Below are 25,878 nucleotides of genomic sequence, written 5' to 3'. Positions count from 1 at the left end.
GAACAAAAAAAAGGAAAGAAAAGAAACTAAAAGTTCTAGATGAAGTTTTTTTTTGAAAGGGGAAACAAATGTGCAAAGGCAAAAGCACGGAGAAACACTAGAGAACTTCATCTAGAAATGGTCGGTGACAAAGTCACCTATGTTAGAGTATATTGACTTAGGAGTCAAGTGAGAGCACTTGATCATAGGTCATACTCATCGTTTAAGCTCAAAATGGGGTTACCATTTTTCGTTTAAGCATCTTGATGTATTCACATCTTGTCGAGTTGCTTTGGCTCATGACTTGGAGTAAAGCTTCTCTAAGATGGAATAACATACCTTGGGTGGTGGTGTTGATCTTGATCATGTAGTTGAACTTGTGTGGGCTGCTCAAGGTTGATGTAGTTCATCAAGGGTTGGGAGCACCACTTGGAGTTTGAGTTCATCTACCTACATGGGTTAGCTTTGCAAGGAAGAGCACTTGTGTATCCAAAATGACAATCATGAGACTCAACATAGAATTTGCCAAAGGATATGTTTGAATGGTTTCGTGCTTCCTTGGCTTCAACCATCATTGTGTAGAGACTTGGTGATGTAGAAATTGCTCAAGATGTGAGTGTGTAGCAATCTCATAGATTTAGATTCATCCAAGTACCCACACGGGTTAGATACCATGCAAGGTACAAATATATCCAAGACATATGAATAGCATCATAAGAGAAATATCGAGGATTAGTCATAGGCTCATGCCCCGCATGTATCAAATGGAGTTCCTACTCCAAGTTTGAAGCATCAATGATGTTCAATTCACCTCTTAACCTGCAAAACACTTTCTCATTAAGTAGTTTAGTGAATATATCAGCCAATTGCTTATCGATGCGAATGTGCTTAAGGTTAATGTCCCCTTTTGCAACATGATCTCGAATGAAATGATGACGAACTTCAATATGCTTAGTTCGAGAATGTTGCACGGGATTGTGAGCAATCTTAATAGCACTTTCATTGTCACATAGCAATGGAACATGTTTCACATATATCCCATAATCTTTAAGAGTTTGGGTCATCCAAAGTAATTGAGCACAACATGAACCAACGGCAATGTATTCCGCTTCGGCGGTGGATAAGGATACCGAGTTTTGTTTCTTGGAACACCAAGACACAAGAGATCTACCAAGGACCTGAAGTGGATTTTCTATCAACCTTGTCTCCGGCATAGTCCGAATCGGAGTAGCCAACAAGATCAAAAGAGGACCTCTTAGGATACCAAATGCCAAAATTTGGTGCATGGATTAGGTATCTCACTATCCTTTTCACAGCCTTAAGATGACACTCTTTAGGAGCAGCTTGATATCGTGCACACATGCACACACTTAGCATAATATCGGGACGAGAGGCACATAGATATAACAATGAACCAATCATAGAGCGATAAACCTTTTGATCAACCGGTTCACCATCTTTGGTCAAATCAAGATGTCCACTAGTAGGCATGGGTGTAGTCATACCTTTGCATTCTTGCATATTGAACTTCTTGAATAAGTCCTTGGTGTACTTCGTTTGAGAGACAAAGGTACCTTCCTTAGTTTGCTTGATTTGCAAACCGAGAAAGAATCTGAGTTCACTCATCATAGACATCTCAAACTTCTCCGACATTAGCTTTCCAAAGTTCTCACTAAAATGAGGGTTAGTTGAACCAAATATGATATCATCAACATAAATTTGGCACACAAATAGTTCTCCATTAACCCTTTTAGTAAAGAGAGTAGAATCAATTTTACCAATTTCAAAGCCTTTTTCAATAAGGAACTTGGTCAAGCATTTATACCATGCTCTAGGAGCTTGTTTAATACCATAAAGGGCTTTGTGAAGTTTGTAAACATGATTAGGTTTCCTAGGATTGACGAAGCCGGGAGGTTGACATAAACTTCCTCCTCGATTTTGCCATTTAGAAAAGCACTTTTAATGTCCATTTGGTACAAGGTGATATCATGGTGATTAGCATAAGCAAGTAAGATGCGAATGGACTCAAGTCTAGCAACGGGAGCATATGTCTCACGATAGTCCATACCTTCAACTTGTGTGTAGCCTTGGGCGACAAGACGTGATTTGTTGCGAACCACTTGTCCATCTTCATCTTGCTTGTTGCGAAACACCCATTTGGTACCAATGATGTTGTGGTTGTTGTCGGGCTTCTCGACCAATGTCCACACTTGATTTCTCTCAAAGTTGTGTAGCTCTTCACGCATAGCGTTTATCCAGTCCGGATCCTCCAATGCTTCTTCAACCTTCATAGGTTCAATTCTAGAGATGAATTAGTAATGTTCACAAAAGTTAGCTAAACGAGTTTTAGAGCGAGTGATTCTCCCGGTTTGGATATCATTGTAGATTTGCTCGACGGGATGATATTTGGCAATTCTTGCTCGAACTCGTGAAAGCTTTTGCTTGGGTCGGGGTGGAACATCCTCTTCATCTTGTGCTTCTTCTTGGCCTTCTTCATTGTTGACGTTGTCGTTCTCTTGTCGTGGTGGAGAAAGAGGTTGTTGATGTTCATCTTGGTGCGCTTCCTCGTTTTCTTCATCTTGGCATGTCCCACTTGTGGATGCTTCCGTATCAACTCTTGGTTCACCTTGTTGTGAGGTAGAAGCTTCCACTTGGACGGACGAGGTACTCTCCTTCACTTCCGTTGGACGAATCTTGCCAATGGACAAGTCTTCAGTTGCTTCCAAAGGGTCTTTGTCTCCTACATCAATTGGCAATTGCTCTACTTGCGAGCCGTTAACTTCATCAAACTTCACATCTAACGTCTCTTCAACCTTTCGGGTGAAATTGTTGTAGACACGGTAAGTGTGAGAGTTTGAGCCATAACCAAGTAGGAAACCTTCATGAGATTTAGGAGCAAATTTAGAACGACGACGCTTATCAAGAATGTAGCACTTTGAGCCGAATACTCGAAAGTATCCAACTTGGGGTTTGTTACCGGTGAGGAGCTCGTATGCCGTCTTGCCGAGTAGCTTGTGAAGATACAAGCGATTTGTTGCATGACAAGCTGTCTCAACCGCTTCCGCCCAAAAGTGCTTTGGCGTTTTGTACTCATCAAGCATCGTTCTTGCCATCTCGATAAGAGTCCGATTCTTCCTTTCAACAACTCCATTTTGTTGAGGTGTGTACGTAGCCGAGAACTCATGTGAAATCCCTTCTTCGTCAAGAAAGGTGTCCACATTTGCGTTCTTGAACTCCGTTCTATTGTCGCTCCGAACCTTCTTGATCTTCACGTCAAACTGATTTTGGGCCTTCCTAGCGAAGTTTTTGAAGATCTTTTGGACCTGCGATTTGTCATCAAGAAAGAACACCCACGTAAATCTTGAAAAATCATCAACTATGACTAGACCAAATGAGTTACCACCGAGACTCTTGTAGGCATTTGGACCAAAGAGATCCATGTGGAGTAGCTCCAGTGGTCTTTTTGTGGTCATGATGTTCTTCGCGCGGTGACTTCCTCCAACTTGTTTCCCTGCTTGACAAGCACTACAAAGTCTATCCTTGTCAAATATGACATCGTTAACGCCAAGGATATGATTTCCTTTAATGAGTTTGTCAAGGTTTCGCATGCCCACATGGCCTAGCCTTTTATGCCACAACCAGCCTTTAGAAGATTTAGCAATTAAGCATGTTTTAGGTTGAGCCTTTTTAGTGAAATCAACAATGTAAATATCTCCTCTACGTATACCGGTAAAGACCATTTTATGATTATCTCTATGCAACACTTGGCAGTCTACTTCAGTAAATAGGACATTGAAACCGAAATCAGCAAGTCTAGATACTGAAAGTAAGTTGTAGCCAAGAGATTCAACGAGCATGACATTTTGTATGGAACTATCATGTGAGATGGCCACCTTACCAAGGCCAACCACCTTACCCTTTGAATTATCACCAAAAGTTACATACTTTCGAGGGCCGTCATTTTCAGCAAGCTCACGGAACATGTCTTTATCTCTGGTCATATGATCAGTACATCCACTATCAAGGACCCATTCCTTTACTCCAGCCATGTAGCCGCGAAGATTTGCCATAAGACCAAAGTGTCTCATCGCATCATCGAGATCATAGTCACTATCATCATCATCATCATCATCCTCATCCGAGTATTCATGTTCAACATCATCTTGTGATTGATCAATTCCTAGAGAGGGCAATTCATTAGATAAATGATCATTTCTATAGTTATCTTTATGAATTCTAATAGCTCTAGAAATGATATTGCTAATGATTCCAACATCTCCTTTGGCACTCATAAGATTAGTAAGCTCAGTTAAGCAGTCACCAAATTTGGGATCATTGGAACTCATCTTAATCAAAGCAATAGACTTATGGAGGATTTCATCTAGATCTTTCAAGGAGTAACTTGGAAAGAGTTCCTCAAGAAATTTCCATATGGTGTAGGCACACTTAAGATTCGGCAAACATCCAATCAAGTTTCTAGGCAAGCCTCTAGTGATAAGATTAACAGTTCTAAGATTGCGAATCATGTCAATATCTTCATCTAGGGTAGGGTGCAAAGGATCAACATGAGGTGCACAAGGGCTAGTAATGTACTTGTTCAAATGATATTCATTGAAAATCTCAAGCATTTCATTTTTCCACTCATGAAAATACTCTCCATCAAGAATAGGCACTTTATGTCTAAGACTCCCCAAAGTAGACACATCCATCTTCCTCCAATGGTGTTTAAACCAAGGCAATGGAGACCAATGCTCTGATACCAATTGAAAGGATCGAGAAGAGGTGTCTAGAGGGGGGGGGGTGATTAGACACTAAGTGCCAAAAGTTGCAGTTTTTAATATTCTTAAGTTTAAGTGGAGTTTAAGCACAAGTTTAACAAACACACTACATATCAAGCAAGCATGCAATGAGTATATGAGCAGTGGAAAGTAAAGCATGCAACTTGCAAGAATGTAAAGAGAAGGGTTTGGAGTATTTAAACGCAATTGGAGACACGGATGTCATGGTTCCGATAGGTGGTGCTATCGTACATCCACGTTGATGGAGACTTCAACCCATGAAGGGTAACGGTTGCGCGAGTCCATGGAGGGCTCCACCCACGAAGGGTCCACGAAGAAGCAACCTTGTCTATTCCATCACGGCCGTCGCCCATGAAGGACTTGCCTCACTAGCGGTAGATCTTCACGAAGTAGGCGATCTCCTTGCCCTTACAAACTCCTTGGTTCAACTCCACAATCTTGTCGGAGGATCCCAAGTGACACCTAGCGAATCTAGGAGACACCACTCTCCAAGAAGTAACAAATGGTGTGTTGATGATGAACTCCTTACTCTTGTGCTTCAAATGATAGTCTCCCCAACACTCAACTCTCTCTCACAGGATTTGAATTTGGTGGAAAGAAGATTTGAGTGGAAAGCAACTTGGGGAAGGCTAGAGATCAAGATTCATATGGTTGGAATGGAATATCTTGACCTCAACACAAGTGTAGGTGGTTCTCTCTCAGAAAATGTGTATTGGAAGTGTAGGTATGTTCTGATGGCTCTCTCCACGAATGAAGAGTGGGTGGAGGGGTATATATATATCCTCCACACAAAATCTAACCGTTACTCATAGTTTGCCAAACTCGGTGGGACCGAATGGTTAAACTCGGTCGGACCAATTCAGCAAACCTAGTGACCGTTAGGATTTTTGGTGGGACTGAGATGCAACTCGATAGGACCGATATGGTTAGGGTTAGGGCATAACGTAATCTCGGTGTGACCGATTACACAAACTCGGTGGGACCGATTTTGGTAATATGCTAACCAGAGAGTTGGTTAGGCAAACTCGGTGGGACCGATTACACAAACTCGGTGGGACCGATTTTGGTAATAAGCTAACCAGAGGGTTTGCATTGTAATCTCGGTAGTACCGATTGCTCAAACTCGGTGAGACCGATTTTGGTAATGGACATACACGGAGAGATTACAATCCCATCTCGGTGAGACCGAGATCCCTATTGGTGAAACCGATTTGCTAGGGTTTGTGGCAGTGGCTATGACATTTGAAACTCGATGGCGCCGGATAGAAAGAATCGGTGGGGCCGAGTTTGACTTTTGGTTTAGGTCATATGTGGATGTGGGAAGGTAGTTGAGGGTTTTGGAGCATATCACTAAGCACTTTGAGCAAGCAAGCCATTAAGCAACACCTCATCCCCTCTTGATAGTATTGGCTTTTCCTATAGACTCAATGTGATCTTGGATCACTAAAATAGAAAATGTACAGTCTTGATCTTGAAGCTTGAGCCAATCCTTTGGCCTTAGCATCTTGAAGGGGTTCCACATCCTCTAGTCCATGCCACTCCATTGTTGAACTTATCTGAAACATACTAGGTAAAAGTGTTAGTCCAACAAGAGATATGTTGACATTAATTACCAAAACCACCCAGGGAGCACTTGTGCTTTCAATATCCCCCTTTTTGGTAATTGATGACAAGATACATCAAAGCTTTAGATAAAGATATAGAGAATAGCAAGTAAAGCTTTGGAAAGACATGTAACATGCATAGGCTCCGCCTACATGTATGCAATCATGTGAATATTGAATATAGGAGCATGTGAATGCGTAAACATGACATAGTAAGCAATGTGTTACATGTATCTTGGCTATATGCATCAGAGCAAATGATGTGAATGTGAGAAATGTACCTTCATGCTCATGAGTCCTTCTTGCAAACAGTAGGTACATCAGCAAGAATTTCTCATTCACATGACTGTGATGCATATACTTACCTTGTGGTCTTGAGTTGGCTTAGGATGGGATGAACCTGCACAAACAAGGTTAAATAACACAGATACACCTACTGACTAGAGCAAGCAAGAGAAACCACAAGAGAACCAAGACTGGGATGACATGTAGAGTGAGTGCTAAGTACCACATTGGATATAGACATGTCCCCAAAGGTAAGATATGCAATAAAATCAGAGATTTCCTTCCCTTAGATGTCTTGCTCCCCCTGAATCTGCATGGGATATTGGGAGAAGATAGGGAATAGAAAATCAGAGCAACAAAAAAGAAACAACAAAGCTTGAGCTAAAGGAAGCAACCAAACATGTCTTTCCCCTCTTAAAGACATGTGACATCTCTCCTCTTGAACACCAAGCTGCATCTGGGGTCTTTGATGATATTACTTTCTCCTAGTTGAGAAACTCTCTCCTCTTGAGTATTCTCTCTTTCTCCCCCTAAGGAAGGATTAAGCTTTGATGTGATCTCTCTCTCCTCCTTTGACATCAATTTCCAAGAAGGGCTCTTCTGGACATGTGATACAAATGGGTTGGTCCTTGAGTCACAGAGCAAAGCAGCATGTCTAATATGATGCTGGTAGAGAACAAGAGCCATTGAGTGGAGATGGAGCAAACAGAAATCAGGAATAAGTGGCAAGTTGGTTTTCCTGTGATGGAATCGGTGACTCCGAGTTGTGTGCTTCGGTTGCACCAAAAGATTTCGGTTGGGCCAAAGAGAACAAACTGGTGTGAACGAGTTCATCAGAGTAAAACCACTTGTCACCTTAGCTCACTAGACAAGTAAGATCTGACAAGGATATGCAAGGAATTTACTGAAAGATTTGCAATGAATTGGATGCAAAAAATGCAGAACAAAAAAGGAAAGAAAAGAAACTAAAAGTTCTAGATGAAGTTTTTTTTGAAAGGGGAAACAAATGTGCAAATGCAAAAGCACGGAGAAACACTAGAGAACTTCATCTAGAAATGGTCGGTGACAAAGTCACCTATGTTAGAGTATATTGACTTAGGAGTCAAGTGAGAGCACTTGATCATAGGTCATACTCATCATTTAAGCATCTTGATGTATTCACATCTTGTCGAGTTGCTTTGGCTCATGACTTGGAGTAAAGCTTCTCTAAGATGGAATAACATACCTTGGGTGGTGGTGTTGATCTTGATCATGTAGTTGAACTTGTGTGGGTTGCTCAAGGTTGATATAGTTCATCAAGGGTTGGGAGCACCACTTGGAGTTTGAGTTCATCTACCTACATGGGTTAGCTTTGCAAGGAAGAGCACTTGTCTATCCAAAATGACAATCATGAGACTCAACATAGAATTTGCCAAAGGATATGTTTGAATGGTTTCGTGCTTCCTTGGCTTCAACCACCATTGTGTAGAGACTTGGTGATGTAGAAATTGCTCAAGATGTGAGTGTGTAGCAATCTCATAGATTTAGATTCATCCAAGCACCTACACGGGTTAGATACCATGCAAGGTACAGATATATCCAAGACATATGAATAGCATCATAAGAGAAATATCGAGGATTAGTCATAGGCTCATGCCCCGCATGTATCAAATGGAGTTCCTACTCCAAGTTTGAAGCATCAATGATGTTCAATTCACCTCTTAACCTGCAAAACACTTTCTCATTAAGTAGTTTAGTGAATATATCCGCCAATTGCTTATCGATGCAAATGTGCTTAAGGTTAATGTCCCCTTTTGCAACATGATCTTGAATGAAATGATGACGAACTTCAATATGCTTAGTTCGAGAATGTTGCATGGGATTGTGAGCAATCTTAATAGCACTTTCATTGTCACATAGCAATGGAACATGTTTCACATATATCCCATAATCTTTAAGAGTTTGGGTCATCCAAAGTAATTGAGCACAACATGAACCAGCGGCAATGTATTCCGCTTCGGCGGTGGATAAGGATACCGAGTTTTGTTTCTTGGAAGACCAAGACACAAGAGATCTACCAAGGAGTTGACAAGTACCCGAAGTGGATTTTCTATCAACCTTGTCTCCGGCATAGTCCGAATCAGAGTAGCCAACAAGATCAAAAGAGGACCTCTTAGGATACCAAATGCCAAAATTTGGTGTATGGATTAGGTATCTCACTATCCTTTTCACAGCCTTAAGATGACACTCTTTAGGAGCAGCTTGATATCGTGCACACATGCACACACTTAGCATAATATCGGGACGAGAGGCACATAGATATAACAATGAACCAATCATAGAGCGATAAACCTTTTGATCAACCGGTTCACCATCTTTGGTCAAATCAAGATGTCCACTAGTAGGCATGGGTGTAGTCATACCTTTGCATTCTTGCATATTGAACTTCTTGAATAAGTCCTTGGTGTACTTTGTTTGAGAGACAAAGGTACCTTCCTTAGTTTGCTTGATTTGCAAACTGAGAAACAATCTGAGTTCACTCATCATAGACATCTCAAACTTCTCCGACATTAGCTTTCCAAACTTCTCACTAAAATGAGGGTTAGTTGAACCAAATATGATATCATCAACATAAATTTGGCACACAAATAGTTCTCCATTAACCCTTTTAGTAAAGAGAGTAGAATCAATTTTACCAATTTCAAAGCCTTTTTCAATAAGGAACTTGGTCAAGCATTTATACCATGCTCTAGGAGCTTGTTTAAGACCATAAAGGGCTTTGTGAAGTTTGTAAACATGATTAGGTTTCCTAGGATTGACGAAGCCGGGAGGTTGCTTAACATAAACTTCCTCCTTGATTTTGCCATTTAGAAAAGCACTTTTAATGTCCATTTGGTACAAGGTGATATCATGGTGATTAGCATAAGCAAGTAAGATGCGAATGGACTCAAGTCTAGCAACGGGAGCATATGTCTCACCATAGTCCATACCTTCAACTTGTGTGTAGCCTTGGGCGACAAGACGTGATTTGTTGCGAACCACTTGTCCATCTTCATCTTGCTTGTTGCGAAACATCCATTTGGTACCAATGATGTTGGGGTTGTTGTCGGGCTTCTCGACCAATGTCCACACTTGATTTCTCTCAAAGTTGTGTAGCTCTTCACGCATAGCGTTTATCCAGTCCGGATCCTCCAATGCTTCTTCAACCTTCATAGGTTCAATGCTAGAGATGAATTAGTAATGTTCACAAAAGTTAGCTAAATGAGTTTTAGAGCGAGTGATTCTCCCGGTTTGGATATCATTGTAGATTTGCTCGATGGAATGATCTTTGGCAATTCTTGCTCGAACTCGTGAAAGCTTTTGCTCGGGTCGGGGTGGAACATCCTCTTCATCTTGTGCTTCTTCTTGGCCTTCTTCATTGTTGACGTTGTCGTTCTCTTGTCGTGGTGGAGAAGAGGTTGTTGATGTTCATCTTGGTGCGCTTCCTCGTTTTCTTCATCTTGGCATGTCCCACTTGTGGATGCTTCCGTATCAGCTCTTGGTTCACCTTGTCGTGAGGTAGAAGCTTCCACTTGGACGGACGAGGTACTCTCCTTCAATTCCGTTGGACGAATCTTGCCAATGGACAAGTCTTGAGTTGCTTCCGAAGGGTCTTTGTCTCCTACATCAATTGGCAATTGCTCTACTTGCGAGCTGTTAGATTCATCAAACTTCACATCTAACGTCTCTTCAACCTTTCGGGTGAAATTGTTGTAGACACAGTAAGTGTGAGAGTTTGAGCCATAACCAAGTAGGAAACCTTCATGAGATTTAGGAGCAAATTTAGAACGACGACGCTTATCAAGAATGTAGCACTTTGAGCCGAATACTCGAAAGTATCCAACTTGGGGTTTGTTACCGGTGAGGAGCTCATATGCTGTCTTGCCGAGTAGCTTGTGAGGATACAAGCGATTTGTTGCATGACAAGCTGTCTCAACCGCTTCCGCCCAAAAGTGCTTTGGCGTTTTGTACTCATCAAGCATCGTTCTTGCCATCTCGATAAGAGTCTGATTCTTCCTTTCAACAACTCCATTTTGTTGAGGTGGGTACGTAGCCGAGAACTCATGTGAAATCCCTTCTTCGTCAAGAAAGGTGTCCACATTTGCGTTCTTGAACTCCGTTTTATTGTCGCTCCGAACCTTCTTGATCTTCACGTCAAACTGATTTTGGGCCTTCCTAGCAAAGTTTTTGAAGATCTTTTGGAACTGCGATTTGTCATCAAGAAAGAACACCCACGTAAATCTTGAAAAATCATCAACTATGACTAGACCAAATGAGTTACCACTGAAACTCTTGTAGGCATTTGGACCAAAGAGATCCATGTGGAGTAGCTCCAGTGGTCTTATTGTGGTCATGATGTTCTTCGCGTGGTGACTTCCTCCAACTTGTTTCCCTGCTTGACAAGCACTACAAAGTCTATCCTTGTCAAATATGACATTGTTAACGCCAAGGATATGATTTCCTTTAATGAGTTTGTCAAGGTTTCGCATGCCCACATGGCCTAGCCTTTTATGCCACAACCAGCCTTTAGAAGATTTAGCAATTAAGCATGTTTTAGGTTGAGCCTTTTTAGTGAAATCAACAATGTAAAGATCTCCTCTACGTATACCGGTAAAGACCATTTTATGATTATCTCTACGCAACACTTGGCAGTCTACTTCAGTAAATAGGACATTGAAACCGAAATCAGCAAGTCTAGATACTGAAAGTAAGTTGTAGCCAAGAGATTCAACGAGCATGACATTTTGTATGGAACTATCATGTGAGATGGCCACCTTACCAAGGCCAACCACCTTACCCTTTGAATTATCACCAAAAGTTACATACTTTTGAGGGCCGTCATTTTCAGCAAGCTCACGGAACATGTCTTTATCTCTGGTCATATGATCAGTACATCCACTATCAAGGACCCATTCCTTTCCTCCAGCCATGTAGCCGCAAAGATTTGCCATAAGACCAAAGTGTCTCATCGCATCATCGAGATCATAGTCACTATCATCATCATCATCATCATCCTCATCCGAGTATTCATGTTCAACATCATCTTGTGATTGATCAATTCCTAGAGAGGGCAATTCATTAGATAAATGATCATTTCTATAGTTATCTTTATGAATTCTAATAGCTCTAGAAATGATATTGCTAATGATTCCAACATCTCCTTTGGCACTCATAAGATTAGTAAGCTCAGTTAAGCAGTCACCAAATTTGGGATCATTGGAACTCATCTTAATCAAAGCAATAGACTTATGGAGGATTTCATCTAGATCTTTCAAGGAGTAACTTGGAAAGAGTTCCTCAAGAAATTTCCATATGGTGTAGGCACACTTAATATTCGGCAAATATCCAATCAAGTTTCTAGGCAAGCCTCTAGTGATAAGATTAACAGTTCTAAGATTGCGAATCATGTCAATATCTTCATCTAGGGTAGGGTGCAAAGGATCAACATGAGGTGCACAAGGGCTAGTAATGTACTTGTTCAAATGATATTCATTGAAAATCTCAAGCATTTCATTTTTCCACTCATGAAAATACTCTCCATCAAGAATAGGCACTTTATGTCTAAGACTCCCCAAAGTAGACACATCCATCTTCCTCCAATGGTGTTTAAACCAAGGCAATGGAGACCAATGCTCTGATACCAATTGAAAGGATCGAGAAGAGGTGTCTAGAGGGGGGGGGGTGATTAGACACTAAGTGCCAAAAGTTGCAGTTTTTAATATTCTTAAGTTTAAGTGGAGTTTAAGCACAAGTTTAACAAACACACTACATATCAAGCAAGCATGCAATGAGTATATGAGCAGTGGAAAGTAAAGCATGCAACTTGCAAGAATGTAAAGAGAAGGGTTTGGAGTATTTAAACGCAATTGGAGACACGGATGTCATGGTTCCAATAGGTGGTGCTATCGTACATCCACGTTGATGGAGACTTCAACCCATGAAGGGTAACGGTTGCGCGAGTCCACAGAGGGCTCCACCCACGAAGGGTCCACGAAGAAGCAACCTTGTCTATTCCATCACGGTCGTCGCCCATGAAGGACTTGCCTCACTAGCGGTAGATCTTCACGAAGTAGGCGATCTCCTTGCCCTTACAAACTCCTTGGTTCAACTCCACAATCTTGTCGGAGGCTCCCAAGTGACACCTAGCGAATCTAGGAGACACCACTCTCCAAGAAGTAACAAATGGTGTGTTGATGATGAACTCCTTGCTCTTGTGCTTCAAATGATAGTCTCCCCAACACTCAACTCTCTCTCACAGGATTTGAATTTGGTGGAAAGAAGATTTGAGTGGAAAGCAACTTGGGGAAGGCTAGAGATCAAGATTCATATGGTTGGAATGGAATATCTTGACCTCAACACAAGTGTAGGTGGTTCTCTCTCAGAAAATGTGTATTGGAAGTGTAGGTATGTTCTGATGGCTCTCTCCACGAATGAAGAGTGGGTGGAGGGGTATATATATCCTCCACATAAAATCTAACCGTTACTCACAGTTTGCCAAACTCGGTGGGACCGAATGGTTAAACTCGGTCGGACCAATTCAGCAAACCTAGTGACCGTTAGGATTTTTGGTGGGACTGAGATGCAACTCGGTAGGACCGATATGGTTAGGGTTAGGGCATAACGTAATCTCGGTGTGATCGATTACACAAACTCGGTGGGACCGATTTTGGTAATAAGCTAACCAGAGAGTTGGTTAGGCAAACTCGGTGGGACCGATTACACAAACTCGGTGGGACCGATTTTGGTAATAAGCTAACTAGAGGGTTTGCATTGTAATCTCGGTAGTACCGATTGCTCAAACTCGGTGAGACCGATTTTGGTAATGGACATACACGGAGAGATTACAATCCCATCTCGGTGAGACCGAGATCCCTATCGGTGAAACCGATTTGCTAGGGTTTGTGGCAGTGGCTATGACATTTGAAACTCGGTGGCGCCGGATAGAAAGAATCGGTGGGGCCGAGTTTGACTTTTGGTTTAGGTCATATGTGGATGTGGGAAGGTAGTTGAGGGTTTTGGAGCATATCACTAAGCACTTTGAGCAAGCAAGCCATTAAGCAACACCTCATCCCCTCTTGATAGTATTGGCTTTTCCTATAGACTCAATGTGATCTTGGATCACTAAAATAGAAAATGTACAGTCTTGATCTTGAAGCTTGAGCCAATCCTTTGTCCTCACTCCTTAGTCCCGTCCTGGTTTCCAGTCGGGGCTAACGCTGGGTGAGGTATGCGCGGGGCTGGGCCCTACCGACATAGAGCGCGAGCAAGTAGGGGAGAAAAATGAAAATTCTCGGAAATTCAAAGCAAATATTATAGGCTATAGATTATTTTACGATGCCAAACACAAGTTTAAACGCCTCCGCGAGGCATGGTGCATGCTGCAGGAATAAAAACAGGACAGAAGCCGTGAAGGGATCACTCTCCAGTGGCGCCGCCTCCTGGGGCCGCGGAGCTGGCAGCACCGCGCTCGAGCAAGATGCTGAAGGCGCGGAATCTCCCCAGCAAAGCTTCGGCTCGGCCTTCCATGGCCTCAGCGGCAGCGGCGACAAGGTCGCCGCTCACGGGCTCCAGCAGGCTGTCGAGGTCGATGTTGGGGTCGCGCAGGTAGACGTGGCTGAGGACACGCGCCAGCGCCGCCGAAGACAGGGCATGCGCCTCGGCCTTGGCTGTGGGGCCAAGGCCGTCTACGACATCTTCAAGAGCACGGGCCAGGAAGGGGAGCAGCTTGGCGGGGCCATGCTCCACGCCGGCCAGCGGCTCCTCCAAGCCGCTCTCGTAAAGCGTCTTCAGCGCGGCACGAGCCCTCTTCTCCATCTTCACAAAGGCCACCCGATCCTCTGCCAGGACCTTCGCCTTGGCGTCCAGCTCAACCCTCTCCGCCTGCAGCGACCGCTCTAGCGTCTCCAGTTCGCCGTGGCGGTCATCGAGCTTGGCGTCCCGGTCCTTGATGGCAGCCTCCCGAGCCTTCATCTCCTTCTCTTTCTCCTGGCGGCCGTGGACCTCCTTGGCGAGCTCGTCGCACAGGCCTTGCAGCTCGACCTCCAGCTCCTTGCAGCGAGCCTTGGCAGCCGCAGCATCACCCAGGGCAGCGTCGCGGGCGGCCTTGGCTTGGTTGGCGGCCTGTTTCTCCCCATTGAAGGTCGCCACGGCCTGGCTTAGCGCTGCTCGTACAGAGGCAACAGAACGGGCCTAGCCAGAAGCTAGCTCCAGGCGCCCAGACGCTAAGCGAGGGTCCGTGCTCAGAAGATCCTCCTGCAGCTGGCTCAGTTCGCTAGTGACCTGGTCCAGGACGGCGGCAGCGGAAGCAGAAGAAGTGGGAACCGGCGGAGCAGGCAAAGAAGACGGCGGCGTGATCACGGCTTGGCAGGAAGGAACCCCCTGGACCTTGGTCGCCCCGGCTGCAGCATCGAGCGCAGTTGACTCCAGGGTCAGCGGGGCCACGGGGGCTGACTCCTCGCCAAGGCGTCCCAGACGGCCTCGCGAGGACGATCGGACCAGGGAGGTGCGAGCCGCGCCATCTTCCTCCCCAGCGGACGAAGGCACCACCCCGATAGATGGACTCGCCCCAAGCGGAGCCGAAGAAGCCCCTCTCAACCTCTTCGCCGCAGGCGCCGTCCTGACAAGAGAATATGGATGTCAAGCCTCGGCGGCAGAAACCAAGAAAAGAGGGAATAAAGCACTTACTGGTCGTCGCTCATGGACCCAAGCAACTTCCGGCCGAACTTGAAGCCCGAGAGCCTGCAGCTTGGGTCAGCCTCGGGAGGCCCGGAAGCAGAAGCCACATCGGGAGGGCTGGGGCTGGCTTCAGACCGCCCAGGGATCGGAGCGGATCCTGGGGGAACCAGCCCCGACATGCCCTTCCTTGTGACCAAGGGAGAGTCCTCCCCTCCTCGCCCGGTGCTGGCATCGTCGTCATCCGACATGGAGCGGAGGGCCCGAGACCTGAGCCGAGGGAAGGACTCCCCCGACTCCTCGCTAGTCGCCTCGAAGACGGACTCTTCCTCCTTTGCCTCTTCTTCCTCCTCACTCTCGTTGGAGCTGCCGGAGGACACGTCCACCATCGCCAGCGCCGCAAGATCCTCGGGAGCTACCGCGGGCACCAGCCCCTCACCGTTGGAGGTGGGCATGGCGTTCACCACCTACTCCCAGTCGTCGCGAAGGAACAGGGGGACGGGGGTGCCCACCGGCTTCACCAAGTCTCCCCCAACCAAGGAATGGAGGGTCACGACCAAATTCTCGTCGGTCAGGGCCTCCGACCTCAGGCGCAAGGCGGCGCCCGCTTCCCCAAGCGTCCACAACGGGAGCGAGTGCTCCTGGAGTGGAGCCACCCGGTGCTCTAGGAACTCCCTCAGGAGCGAGGCCCCGGTCAGCTTCGTTGCCCCCAAGTTGCTTGGCCTTAGGTCTGCGTCCATCCTCTTCAGCACCGCCTTCGCACGGGGGTCGACAAGCTCCACGCGGGACCACGCGTCGTCGGCCTTGGGTTGCCCCGTAGGCAGCACCAGATGGGGGTGGAGACGCCCGACATCCACCATGACCCACTTGCTCCGGAAGCCTTCGATCCTCTTCCCAGGCTTCGAGATGGCATTGGAATTGGAGTACGCGATAAAGCTCACACACGCGGAGGCATGGACACCAGAAACCTGGAGAGAAAAATAGTGACGCAACAAGGCCACCGAGGGCTTTACCCCGACGTGAGCCTCACAGTAGTAAGCAAAAATCGCCAGGAGAAGAACAGAGTTGGGGTGGAGATGCAGAGCCTGCAAGTTGTATTGGCGGAGAACAGCAAAGAAGAACTCAGAGAAAGGAGGCACCAGACCGGCGACAATGGCGCTCACAAAGAGCGGATAGAAGGTGCTCCCCTTGACTTCAGGCTGGTCGGAGCCGGCCTTGAGCACAGTCGCCCGCTTGCTGCCCTGCGCCACTGTCATCAGGCGCGTAAGGGCGAGGTTCTTCTCCAACAGGTTTAGGGAATCCAGGGCCGGCGAGTACTAGGCCTCGTTCGAGGACTTGCGAGGCGCCATGGCGTGCCAGATGAGAAGGATTGAGACAGATCTGGAGGATTTCGGAAGCAAGAAGGAGGAAAGCGAGAAAGGGGATTTGGAGCGAGGCGAAGGAGAACAAAGCAAGTAAGTCTGGCCCGGGCACCTCTTTTGTCAGATGGACAGTTGCCAAGGCGTCGTGGGGAAGCGCAAACACCCACGTCCAATCAATCGCCACATGGCACCCAAGGCCGCATGCTGTTAGGGCCCGCGGCGCTTCGTGCTTGCCCCTTCGCTTTCCTGCTAGGCCAAGCCCGGGTGCGCCTTGGGCCCGAGGGCTACTGCCGGTGTTCTGGGAACGGGGGTCCCCAGACTTGCCTGCCTACGGCCTGCGGTGTGGCTCAAGTGGGGGCCCAGTGCGGCCCATCTTCATCAGCTCAAGCTCAAGACCCTCGCGAGGGGCCAAGCCTCGCGGGGCGGATGATAGGAAGCTTCCTCAGAAGCAGCCTCATTAGGCAGGCACGCGAGGAGGTGGAGAGATCAAGGCATGGGTATCTCACGAAGAGCCCGTGACGCAAGGCATGACGGTCGAGACCAGGCGGGCGCCGGCCTGCGTAGTGTCCTTGTTTCCCCTTTGGTGCAAAGGGGGAAAGCACAGGCCGAGGCATCAGGCAAAGGTTGCCATTCCAGTGCAACGAGACCAAGACCAGCAGAGCGGCCGGATGGAGGTCACTGTGGAGCCCAAGATGGCGTCATCACCAGTGCTTTTGGCAGCCGAAGACCACCTTTGGTCAGGATAACTTGTACTATATGTTCCCCTTCAAAATGGCCAATTGTTGGCGCCCTTCCCGCTCATTATTTGGGGAGAGGCCCAGGGCCTCTATAAATAGAGCAAGCCACCACAGAGATCTGGAAAAGAGAGATCAAGAGGAAAAACCCCAAGAACAGAGAGAAGACATCGAGAGATCTGGTAGAACCCTAGCAGAGAGAGAGAGAGGCGACTGAACTCAGCCTAGCAGTTCATCGCACCGGCTCAAGAACACCTCTCGTGAGGCTGTTGTTCCTTTGTATTGTTCATCATCAGCCCCCTGAGGCAATCCACCACACCTCACACTGGAGTAGGGTATTACACAACAACGGTGGCCTGAACCAATATAAACCTTGTGTCCCTTGTGTTGTTCGTTGTTTCCATCTTAGATCACGCGAGGAGATTGGACGTAGATCGGTAGGGGAGAGATCTCCGCGCGCACCCCAGTGTTCGAACCTCAAGGGTCTGCTGGAACCCGAAATACGACAGCGGCAGCCCAAGACGAACATCATCCTGCCTCACCCCAAAGGAAAAACAGATATAAAACAGCTCGGGGTCATACATACGACCCTCGGCAGGACCTGGACAATAGAGCAGTACATACCAGATCGATCTACGAATCGCGAAGACGTGCCTCGACACGCAACGCCGGCTACCTATTTGGAGGGGACAAGTCTAGCCATGCCCAGGCCGCAAACCGCAGACGGACTGTCGGAGTAATGGGCCACGGGTAGCCTAACCCGTTTCCCTGAACCTTTCAAGACGTTGGGGCTGGCTGCGCCCCTCAAGACATCAAGAAGAAGCGCCGCCTTCTGGTGGCCGGCTGTCCCAAGTGGCCGGCTGCCAAAAGGCGGCTAAGATCAAGAAGGCGGCTCCAAGGCGGGCCGACTCCTGGCAGGCGGCCTCTAGAGAGGTCGGCTCCTAACAGGCGGCCCACGATGCCCTCGGAGTCTGCGCCCCCCATTAAGAAGACAAGACAGGGTGAAGCTACAGTGTAGCCCATCACCCCCGTATCCAGGCTCGGGCGTGGCCACAGTGCTCCCTACAGGCGGAGATTTCCGCCCGGCACGACACTCTTGCCACTCCACCCCTGACGTCACTACTGGCAGGCGCAGCCCTGTTCCCTCGACGACCCATCGGTACGGCCTGCAGGCGGTGGGCCCTACCGGGCAGCAAGAGCCCGGAGGGCGATGAAGGCCTGACCAGTCGGACCTGGGGGAGGCTGACCTCTAGCGGGCGGCCCTCTCGTCCCTCGGGGTCCATGCGCCATTAACCAGATGAGACAGGGAGTGGCTACAGTGATCGCCCACCAGTTGGCGGGACTGTAGCCACGCTTCCCCGACCAAGTATACGTCATTAGCATCACGACTACAGTAACTAGCAGTCGGCAAGACCCGTGAGCGGTGGGAGCGGCCTGTTGGCTCTGTACTAGACCAGTCGGTGGGGCCCACCAAGCGGCGGGCCCCAGCTGCCGGCGGACAAGCCAGCGATCAGAGACACGGACAGCCGGGACCTTCACCCAGCCGAATTACCATTGTACCCTTGGGGGGTAGGCCTATATAAACCCCCAGGGCACCCATGCAAAGGGTTCCCAACCTGTTAGAACTAGACTCATACCTAGAGGAAGGAGAGAGCGTGCCTGCCTTCTTCTTCCTCTAGCATACAACTCGAGGAGCACCATTTGTACTCACTGGTGCCTTAGTGAACATGCGGAGACCCCGCAGAGCAGGACTAGGGGTGTTATCTCCTAGGAGAGCCCCGAACCTGGGTAAAGTGCGCTGGCGTTCGTGTCTACGCCTCATCCCGCTTCCAGGCACCAGCGACATTCTACTCGCTCCCACCATGATAAGCCATCCATTGGCATATGTCGCACCCAACCCCCGACATTTGGCGCCCACCGTGGGGCGAGGTGCGCCATCTCACGGAGACCTGTTCTGGACGGGAACCTTGTTCCTTCCTGGCGAGCGCAGCCAGCCCGGCACGCCAGACGGTGTCTGCACCGACGCGCTGCACGACGCGGAGGTTGCCTGTGCGGCGAGTTGCCTCACTAATCTTGTTGGCGAGAATCGCCTCTCCGACGAGCCCGCGTTTGATGCGGGCATAGAAGGCCCCGAAAGCTGCCTCGTCAACCTCCTCGATCAGCTCCACGTCACCAGCGAGCCTACTCTGGACTTGGAGTCGGTTGGCTCCACCGACCCGATGCTTGTCGACTCTGACACGGCGTCGCTTGACGCGTTCCCCACAAATGTGGTGGTCTATGATGAACCGCTTCCTCGCGCGGACTGTGGAGGCATCACTGTCACGGAGGTGCTTGTCATCAGCCACGACGAGCACTCTAGCGGAGGTGGCCGGGATCCGTTGCAGGCGGCGATGCAAGCCCTAACCGCGCCCATCCCAGAAGACGCCGATGCGGGGACGCTGGAGGCACGCCATGTCCAGCTCGTCGAAAGCGCCAATCGGCTGGCTAGCATGAGACACCTGTCTGAGGCCTACCAGCGTGAGATAGACTGTGCCGTCTGCGGCACGCCGGCTCCTGGTGGGCCTAGCCACATTGGCCTGATTCGGCAACGTGGCGCGACCATCGCCAGCATGTTCGGGACAGATCGTCCTGTCTACGCCACGCCTGCAGAGAATATACGAGCTGCCCAGGTGGCAGCAGACGAGCTAGACAAGATCGAGGCCGACGAGCGTCGCCACATGACGGAGCACGTCCAGCAGCTCCTTGACGCGGCTGCCGAGCAGCAAGAGGCCGGTAGCCGCGCTGAAGCACCCAATAGGCGAAACGATGATCCGCCTCCTCGCCAGGACCAAGGCGCAACATCTCGGACATCGACTGGTCGCGTCCGCGATAGGAGAGACAAGGAGTCAGCTGCCAGCCGCAGCCGGACTCGCATCACCATCGAGCGCGACCAAGACGGCTGCCCAAGAATTGTGTGGTGACGAGACGACTGTCCGCCTTCCCCTCCCCGCAGGGTGAGGTGCATTTCCTCGCCGCGTATTGACCACCTGACACTCGGCGACTGCCTCGGTCGTCGAGAAGGAGTCGGAGAGAACGAGGCCCGCCACCGGATCGACCGCCTCAACCGATCCCTGGCACTAGAAGAAGAAGACGAGCTGGGTCCGCCTTGTTTTGGCCCCGCATCCGAGATGAGCCCTTCCCCAAAGGGTTCACGCTCCCGAGAGATACGCCCAAGTACACCGGCTCCGTGAAGCCGGAGGACTGGCTGGTCGACTACTCCACAACCGTCAGCATCGCCAACGGCAACAAGTGCGTTGCCGTGAAGTACGTTCCGCTCATGCTCTAGGGCACAACCCGGACGTGGCTGAACAACCTGAAGCCCCGCAGCATCAACAACTGGGTTGATTTCACTAAAGCCTTCATCCGCAACTTCACCAGCACGTATAAGCGGCCGCCCAAGCCTCGTCAGCTCTCTTATGCGTCCAAGGCCCCAGCGAGTCGACTCGTGACTACCTCATGCACTGGGCCGAGCTGCGCAACTCCTGCGAGGGCATGCACGAGGTGCAGGCCATCGAGTACTTCACTGCCGGGTGCCGAGAAGGCACCCTCCTCAAGCACCGGCTTCTCTGCGACGAGCCGGCGACCCTTGATGAACTGCTAATCATAGCAGACAAGTATGCCACAGCCGACTCCTCCATGAAGGTAGAAATCCAAGTTGATGCATCTAACAAAGTGGCTCCTCATGCTCCTCGGACTCCGGCTGGCGACACTAGTCGGCGTCAGCAACCGAGTGACAACAAGCGCAAGGCCATGCAGTCGGCTCCCACAAGCCGGCAGGTGGCGATAGTCGAGGGTCAGCAGCCAGGAGGGCAGCCTCCACCCAAGCGTTAGGAGGGCGGCAAACCCAACTGGTTTCCCGCCTTCTCATACGAGCAGACTCTTGATGCACCCTGCAAGTTCCACAATGGCGCCAATCCGTCCAACCACACCACTCGGAAATGCCACTGGCTCACCAGGATCGCCAAGCGTGATGGACTCCCGCCTCCTCCGCCTGCCGGCCCGCTGCCTCCTCCTCCCTAGCAACCGGCGGTTCGGCCAGTCGGTGCCATACAAGATGAATACCCTGAAGAGCATGGAGCTTATGTCGTGTTCACCAGCGTGGCCGGCAATAGGCACAGCAGACGGGGGCGATAGCAAGAAGTAAATGTAGTCGCATCAGACACCCCCGAGTTCATGCATTGGTCTAAGAAGCCCATCAGCTGGAACAGGGCTGACCACCCGGAGGTGATGCCCAATCCCGGTCCTTATGCCCTAGTTTTGGATGCCACTTTCGCTATAGAGAGGTGGGCTGCTCGCTTCTCTCAAGTCCTGATAGATGGCGACAGCAGCATCAACATCCTGTACCGAGACACTATGGAGAAGTTAGGGATCAAACAAAGACAGCTTCAGCCCAATCGGACCGTATTCCATGGCATAGTTCCTAGCCTTTCCTGCTCACCAATCGGCAAGACTCAAATTGACGTCCTCTTCAGAGACAAAGAACACTTTCGCCGAGAGCCGGTCTGGTTTGAGGTGGTGGACCTTGAGAGCCCTTATCACGCACTGCTTGGCCGGCCTGCTCTAGCCAAGTTCATGGCGGTCCCCCACTGTGCCTACCTCAAGATGAAGATGCCAAGCACCAAGGGAATCCTAACCATAACTGGGGACTACAAGAAGTCATCCGCCTGCGCGGCAGACAACAGTCGGCTAGCCGAGTCCCTCGTGATCGCGGCTGAAAAGCGGCTCCTTGATCGGGTTGTGGCAATGGCAGGCAAGCAGCCAGAAATGTCACCCGACCCCAAGGAGTCGGAAGCCGAGGGCTCGTTCAAGCCAGCCAAAGAAACAAAGAAGATACCTTGGACTCGGAGCACCCGGAGAGGCACGCTGTCATAGGTGCGAACCTTGACAGCAAATAGGAAAGCGAGCTCGTCGATTTCCTCTGTGAGAATTGGGACATCTTTGCATGGTCTCCCAATGACATGCCAGGTGTTCTAACGGATTTCGCCGAGCACAAGCTACATGTCCGACTTGATGCCAAGCCAGTCAGGCAGCCCTTGCGCCGCTTGTCAGAAGAGAAGATAAGAGTTGTTGGAGAAGAGATAGCCCGGCTTCTAGCAGCCGGCTTCATCATGGAGGTGTTCTTTCCCGAATGGTTAGCCAACCCAGTCCTTGTGCTAAAGAAGAATAAGCAGTGGCGCATGTGTATTGATTATACAGCTTCAACAAAGCTTGGCCCAAAGACCCATTTGCTTTGCCAAGAATTGACCAAGTAATTAACTCCACAGCTGGATGCGAGCTGTTGAGATTTTTGGATGCATACTCAGGGTATCATCAGATCAAGCTGAACCCGACCGACAAGCTGAAGACCGCCTTCATCACGCCATTCGGAGCCTTCTGTTACCTGACCATGATGTTCGGCTTGAGAAATGCCGGCGCCAGGTTTCAGTGTTGCATGCAGAAGTGTCTCCTCAAGCAACTCAGCAGAAACGCCCACGTCTATGTGGACAATGTTGTGGTGAAGACGGGGAAGCGTGGAACGCTGCTAGAAGACCTCAAGGAGACCTTTGAAAACTTGCACCGATTTCAGATCAAGCTCAACCTAGAGAAATGCGTCTTTGGAGTACCAGCCGGCCAGCTTCTTGGCTTCCTAGTCTCAGAGCGCGGCATAGAGTGTAACCGTGTGAAGATCAAGGCCATCGAGAGGATGGAGGTGCCCACCCGACTGTTGGACGTGCAAAAATTCACAGGCTGCTTGGCATCCATTAGCCATTTCATCAGTCGGCTGGGCGAGAAGGCTCTTCCCCTGTACCAGCTCATGAAGAAGACCACTTTTTCGAGTGGAACGACAAGGCGGATGAAGCTTTTCACCAGCTCAAGAAGATGCTGACCACTCCGCCCGTCCTGGCAGCTCCGACTGCTAAGGAGCCCATGCTTCTCTACATCGCCGCCACCAGCCGGGTGGTCAGCATAGTCATAGTTGTGGAACGCGAGGAAGAAGGCAAAGCACTACCAGTCCAGAGGCCGGTGTATTACCTGAATGAAGTGTTGTCCACCTCCAAGCAGAACTACCCGCATTATCAGAAGATGTGCTACGGCATACACTTCGTCGCCAAGAAGCTGAAGCCATACTTTCAAGAGCACCCGATCACTATTGTCTGTACTGCTCCTCTTGCTGAGATCATTGGAAGCCGAGATGCTTCGGGTCGAGTGGCCAAATGGGCCATAGATTTGGCCCCCTACACCATCTACTACCAGCCTCGCACCGCCATCAAGTCACAAGCACTGGCCGACTTCCTCGTCGACTGGGCCGACACCCAGTACCAGCCGCCAACGCCGGACTCCACCCATTGGCGGATGCACTTTGATGGTTCCAAGATGCACACTGGTTTGGGAGCCGGCATCGTCCTCACCTCTCCCAAAGGCGAAAAGCTCAGATATGTGCTGCAAATCCACTTTGCCGCCTCCAACAACATTGCTGAATACGAAGCACTCATTCACGGGCTCCGGCTTGCCAAGGAACTCGGCATTCGTCGGATCCTGTGTTTATGGAGACTCTGACTTGGTGGTCCAGCAGTCATCAGGCAACTGGGACGCCAAAGATGCAAACATGGCAAGCTACCGCTTCCTCGTCCAGCAACTCAGTGGATACTTTGAAGGGTGCGAGTTCCTACATGTGCCAAGAAATGACAATGAGCAAGCAGATGCCTTGGCAAGAATCGGCTCCACCCGGCAAGCAATACCAACCGGCGTCGCCCTGCAACACCTCCTTAAGCCGTCCGTCAAGCCATCACCAGAGTCAGATTCCATGTTCGTGCCGGCTCCTCCTGAAGCAGTCGGATCCGACTTGAGGACCTCGGCAGCCGGCGAGGGGAATTCAGTAGGCGGCCCGGGGACTGCAGCAGCCGCACCCGACCCGGGGACTTTAGAACCCGGCCCGGGGACTGCTGCAGTCGGCCCGGGGACTTCATCGACTCAGCAAGCGGCAGCCGACTCCAACCCGCCGCCTCTCGGCCCAACCGCCCTCGTGCAAGTTGTAGTCCTGGCAGTCGAAGAAATAGCAGCACCTTCATGGGCACAACCCATCCTCAACTTTCTGGTGAACAAAGAGCTGCCGACTGATGAGATCTCGGCCCGACAAGTATAATGCCGGGTAGCAGCGTACACCATTGTCAACAGAGAACTTGTGAGGCGTAGTGTCACTGGTGTGTACCAGCGCTGCGTGGAGCCAGAGAAAGGTCAAGCAATCCTCAAAGATATCCACCAAGCCGAGTGTGGCCACCACGCGACTTCAAGAGCACTTGTTGCCAAAGCTTTCCGCCATGGGTTTTTCTGGCCGACTGCTCTAGAAGATGCCAAAGGCTTGGTCCAGAAATGCAAAGGGTGCCAGAAGTTCCGCTCCAAGCCACATCAGCCGACTTATGCACTCAAGACCATCCCTATTGCCTGGCCCTTCGCTGTCTGGGGGCTAGATATGGTGGGACCATTCAAGACAGCACGCGGCGGCATGACTCATCTACTTGTCGCGATGGGCAAGTTCACCAAAGTGGATAGAAGCAAAACCAATCAAGAAGTTAAATGGTCCGACTGCTGTGACTTTCATCGCCGACATCACCATCCGGTATGGCATATCACACAACATCATCACCGACAACGGCATAAACTTTGCCAAAGGAGCCTTGGCCTATCTCTACGCGACGCAGGGCATCCGACTGGACTTAGCATCCGTTGACCATCCGCAGTCAAACGACCAAGTGGAGCAAGCGAACAGCCTCATTTTGTCCGGCATCAAGCCCCGACTGGTCGAACCTCTGGAGCACTCGGCCGGCTATTGGCTCGACGAGCTGCCGGCCATCCTCTGGAGCCTGTGCACAACTCCGAACAAGTCAACCGGCTTCACGCCCTTCTTCCTCGTCTATGGTGCCGAAGCCGTCATCCCGACGGACATAGAATTCGACTCTCCTCGAGTCACCATGTACACGAAAGAGGAGGCAAAAGAAGCATGAGAAGATGACGTCGATCTGCTGGAAGAGGGCCGGCTGTTGGCACTCAGCCGGTCCACCATCTACCAACAGAGTCTATGCTGATACTACAACCGGAAGGTCAAGCCAAGATCCTTCCAAGAGGGAGACCTTGTGCTCTGGCTGATCCAGCGAACAGCCGGCCAACACAAGCTCTCGACACCTAGGGAAGGCCCCTTCATCATCAGCAAGGTGTTGGGCAATGACTCCTACTACCTCATCGATGCTCAGAAGCCTTGAGCACGCAAAAGAGACGACTCCAGCAAGGAGACGGAACGACCATGGAATGCAAACCTCCTCCGAAGGTTTTACAGTTGATGCAGTATGTACCAAGCCAACTTTTGTATTAAGTATGAAGACTCCGGGTCCCCCGAGAAGAGCCTGGGGAC

Source organism: Triticum dicoccoides, chromosome 4A (assembly GCF_002162155.2).
Source record: "Triticum dicoccoides isolate Atlit2015 ecotype Zavitan chromosome 4A, WEW_v2.0, whole genome shotgun sequence".
In the NCBI taxonomy this organism is placed as follows: domain Eukaryota; kingdom Viridiplantae; phylum Streptophyta; class Magnoliopsida; order Poales; family Poaceae; genus Triticum; species Triticum dicoccoides.
The sequence above is the reverse complement of the archived record's forward strand: the minus strand, read 5'-3'. Positions refer to the sequence as shown.